The sequence below is a fragment of the Cricetulus griseus genome, chromosome 10 (assembly GCF_003668045.3).
Source record: "Cricetulus griseus strain 17A/GY chromosome 10, alternate assembly CriGri-PICRH-1.0, whole genome shotgun sequence".
Taxonomy (NCBI): domain Eukaryota; kingdom Metazoa; phylum Chordata; class Mammalia; order Rodentia; family Cricetidae; genus Cricetulus; species Cricetulus griseus.
Genome location: NC_048603.1, coordinates 9,276,182 through 9,281,181, shown reverse-complemented (window position 1 = coordinate 9,281,181; position 5,000 = coordinate 9,276,182). Strand labels below are relative to the sequence as shown.

The 5,000-nt window shown below is 37.1% G+C and overlaps 1 long non-coding RNA gene across 1 annotated transcript in view; it reads right to left on the bottom strand.

Moving 5' to 3' along the window:
• LOC103163469 overlaps positions 1-5,000 on the bottom strand; it is a 27,272-nt gene that overhangs the window by 20,220 nt on the left and 2,052 nt on the right. The gene's annotated exons all lie outside the window — the stretch shown is intronic.

Below are 5,000 nucleotides of genomic sequence, written 5' to 3'. Positions count from 1 at the left end.
GAGGAAGTCTGGAGAAACACTGGTCTTCTGTCCACATGGGAAAAGTCGCTGGTAGGGAAGGACAGCAGCAACCCAGCAACAGGATAGAAGTTAGAAGAGGCGGCAGGCACCCCACTTGTGTCTGTGGTGCTGCTCTGGGAAGCTGCTACTCACTTTGGAGGAGGGTCTTTCCTCCTAAGTTAGTAATTCCTGCAAACTCACTCACATATAGTCCCAGAGCACCAGCTCACTTAGTTGATGGGAGATCCAACCAATGCTGTGATCCTTAAGCCCAGCAGTGTTTTCTTTTAGTTTAGGCAATATTACCTTTTCACATATAGGACCGTTGATGTCCAGGAGAGATACACAAGCTTCCAGTTCACCATCTATCAAGTGGTGGGGCTTGGAATGAGAGCTAAGTGTTCCTTTTTTTTAAAAAAAAAAAAAAAACAATCGTCTAGGACTGAACCAGGCCCCCTGAATGTTGGGTGTCGGTTAGGAGGCCTGGGCAGTCTATGGGGCCTCTGGTAGTGGAACAGTATTTATCCCTAGTGTAAAAATGGACTTTAGGAGCCCATTCCCCAAAGAAGGATATTCTCTCAGCCTAGACACAGTGGGGGAAGGCCTAGGCCCTATCCCAAAGGATATGACAGACTCTGAAGATCCCCCATGGGAGGCCTCGTCCTCTCTGGGGAGCACAAAGGTTATGGGATAGGTAGGGTGTTAGCTGGGGTCATGGGAGGATGGGAGGGAAACGGAACTGGGATTGATATGTAGAAATAATTTTACTTAAATTTCTAATTTAAATAAAAAATTTTAAAAATCAAAAAAAGACTGTTAAAAACAAAAAGAAAACCCAATCGTCCTTATTCTTAAGAATTTCATACATGTCTATAATGAAATAATGAATATAGGAGACACAAAGTTTCTTGGCTAGAGAAGAGGTGAGTCTGGGGGCAATTGGAGGAGGGTTGAATATGATGGGAGCACATTGTATAAACTTCTCAAAGAATGAACAAAAGAAATATATCTACCCTCCCATCCTCTCCAATTTTCCCTTTCCGCGTGTCCTCTTCTTTTCTAATAAGTGTCTTCCTTTCCTGAGTTTTCTTTGTGTGTGTGTTCGTTTATTTTTATTTTATGTGTATGAGTTTTGTGCGTGATCATGTCTGTGCTGCAGGCATGTGCAGTGCCAAAGAGGACACTGGATCCTCTGGAACTGGAGTCACAGACAGTGCTGGGTGTGGGACCCTGGTACTCCGGACAATCGGTCAGTGCTCTCAACACCGGAACCATTTCCTCAGCCTCTCCTTAAGTGCTCTTGTTTCTTCCCATTATATTTTTTAATTAAAAAAACCATAATAGTGATACTGGTTTGTCACAGACAATATTTATTATGTTGAGACATGGTTCCTCTCTCTCTAGTCTATAAATGATGATTTTATCATGAAAGGATGTTGGGGTTGCCATAGGGCCATTTCAGAATCGACTGAAACGATCATGGTTTTGGCTCTTGTGTCCATCTATGTGGTGACTTTTGCTTATTGGTTTCTGTATGTTGAACCCTCCCAACTTCATCAAAAACTTGAATGATGTTTGCATAAGCACTTGAATATAGTTTGCAAGTACTTTGTTGAGAGTTTTTGCATCTATGTTTACCACTGACATTAGCCTATCATTTTATTTTCCTTTGGATCTGTATCTGGTTTTGCCATCAGGGTAATGCTAGTTTCATATAAAGAGACTGGAAGTGTTCCTTCCCTTTCCATTTTATAGAATAATTTCAGGAGTACTAGTATTATTTCTTTGAAGGTTTAATATAATTAGATCTTGAATCCATTTGGCCCCAGGCTTTTTAAGTTGAAAGAGTTGATTATTGTTTTATTTCAATGGCTGCTTAGATCTGTTTAAGTTATTTACTTCATATTGGTTTAATTTTGGTAGATTATATGCATCTCAAAATTAACCCACATTGTGCAGATTGTCCAGTTTAGTGGAATATATATTTTTAAAGTATGTCCACATGGTTCTCAGAATTATCTCAGTAGCTGTTGTGTTTTTTCTTAATTCTTTTATTCTTTATCTTTTCTTTCTCTACTTTTATTAATGTTAATTTGGATCTTCTCACCGCTGTGCTTAAATTGGATAAAGATTTGTGAATTTCACTTAACTTTTCAAATAATCAACTGTTTCATTGATTGATTTTATTGCTTTTTTCACTTATCATTCATTAAATTCTACCTCGATCTTTATCAATTCTTTTCAGCTACAACTTTGATGACTGGCTGGATTTTGATTTTCTAAAGCTTTAAGGTTCGTTATCGGCTTGTTTTTTCCAACATCTCTGAATTTTTATTGTATAGGTACTTAGCACTACAAATTTTCCTCTTGGAACTTTTGTCACACTATCTCATAGATTTGTCATGGTTTTGTTGTTGTTTGTTTTCATTTACTTCTAGGATATTTAAATTTCCTTCTTGATTTTTGCATTGCTCCATTTAATAGTTTATTGTTATATTTCCATGGCATGTATATTTTCTGCAATTGCTCCTTCTGTTGATTTCCAGCTTTATTCCATCTCAGGTTCAGATGGAATACTTAATTTGTTTCAATCTTCCTATCCTTGTTGAGACTTGCTTGTTTTCATAAAATGTGATCTATTTCAGAGAATGTTCTCTGGGGTATCGAGAAGAATATGTAGTCTTTGGTGTTTGAGTGGAATATTCTGTAAGTATCTATTAGGTCCATTTGATGTATGATGCTATTTAATTCTGTTTCTTGCTCATCTTTATACAGTTATTTGCCTAATGGTAAGAGGAGGTTGGTGACTTCGCCCACTATTACTGTGATGTTGTAAGTCTATGATATCAAATCCAACAGTATTTTCTTGAAAAAATTGGTCGAGTTTCTATTTGGTGCTTAATACATTAGAATGGTAATTTCCTCTTGATGGTTTGGCCCATTTATGTGTATGAAGTAATGGTTCTCATTGGCTCACATATTTTAATTCTTAGTCATCTTGAAGTGGTACTTCTTGAGAAGGATTAGGAGGTGTGGCCCTGTTGGGTAGCTGTGGTCTGTTGGAGGAAGTGTGTCACTGGGGTAGGGCTCTGAAGTTTCAACAATCCAACCCATGGCAGGGGGCTCTCTCTTCCATCTGCCTGTAGATCTGGATGTAGAACGCTCAGCTACTTCCAGCACTATGTCTGCCTGTGTGCTGCCATGTTCTCTAGCATGGCAATGATTGACTAAAACTCCGAAGCAGTAAGTATGTCTCATTTAAATGCTTTCCTTTATAAGAGCTGCCATGGTCATGCTGTCCCTTCACAGGAATAGAAGACTAATTAAGACACTCTCTTTCAACAGGGAGTGCTGTGAAGTCTATTTTGTAGACATTAGAATAGGAATGCCTGCTTGCTTCCTCGTTCTATTTGCTTTCAGTTCATTTTTTTACGTCCTTTCAGCCTAGGATATTGCTATATTTAGTGATGCATTTTGTTTCTTGAAGGCAGCAATGAGGAGGATCCTGTCTTCTAAATAGTCGGCTAGTCTGTATTTTTTTAATGTGTGTATTGAGACTGAATTTTAGAGTTTCTACTGAAAGGTGTGTATTATTCTGTTATATCGTTAATCTTTTTCATGTTTGAGAATTTCTCACTCTTCTGTTTAATGAATGTTGGAGTATTAAATTTTCCTCATATAATCTCTTATTTTGCTTATCTTTTTTTTTTTCAGACTGATGTATTCCTTCCAATATTCTATGTTGGGCTACTTTACTGGTCAATAATTCCTTTAGCTTATTTTTATCATAAAAAGTTTTCATTTCACCATAGCTTATGACAGAAATTTGCTTGGTATATTACAGTGTGTTTGCAATTATATCTTTCAAAGTTTTAGAGATACCAGCCCTTCTTGAGTTTGAAGTGAAAAATCAGCAGTTATTCTGACTGGCCTGCCTTTGTATGTGAGTAGGTTCTTCTCTTTTGCATTTTTCAATATACTCTCTTTGTTCTGTATATTTAGCAGTTTAAATATGATATGTAATGAGTTATTTTCTTCTGGTCCTGCTTATTTGTTCTTGGTGCCTCTTGTATCTGGATAGGCTTCCTTTCCCTATATTTGAGAAAATACCTTCTATGATTTCATTGAAAGTATTTTTATACCGTTTGAATGAAATACTTTTTCTTGTATATTTAAACTATGTAGGTTTTGCCATAGCTCTTGCCATATTCTGTTCATACATTCGAAAACCTGTCATCGATCTTGACTGAATCATCCAACATTCTCTTTTGTCTTCATATCTTCATGCATGATATAATCAATAGCATCCATTCAACTGGACTTTTATTTGGCCTACATTAATTTTCATCATCACTTTAGTTTTGTTTATTTCCAGTATTTTTATCTCTTTATTAAATTATATTTTGACAATATAGATTGACTTCCTTATTTCATTTTGCTTTCTGTGTTCCCTTGGATAACATTAGTTTTTTTGTGAGCTGTTTTACCATATTTAAAAGTCTTTTGCGTCCTGCATCTGAACTGTTTTGTAAGTCATTTTAACTGGGAGTCATTTGAATAGGGTAGGTAATTTTGGGAGGCATTGAGTCTTAAGTTTTCATGTTACTTAGGTTTACGTTTTCTGGGACATGACTACCTGAGGTTATATTGTTGTTCATGACTTATTATTTTAATTCAGGCTTCCTCTCTTCTTTCAGTGGACATGTTTACAAAATGAAGAGGAGACTGGAGTTTAGCTGTGGTGCTGTTTTTGACTGTTAGGTTGGTGTTCCTTGTACCAGGCTTTATCTCTAGACTGCACCTGTGGGTTGAGCACTGCCTGATGATAACAGAATGGAAAGTGGGAATATGAAACAAATGCTTATTGGACAGCAGTTAGTTCAGGGAGTAGGGGAGCTGATGATCCTGTGTGTACTGATATGTTAGTATGGGTGGGAAGGAGAGCAATGCTGAGGAGACTAGTGATGAGTTAGACGTTAAATGGGAAGTAGAGGAGAGGG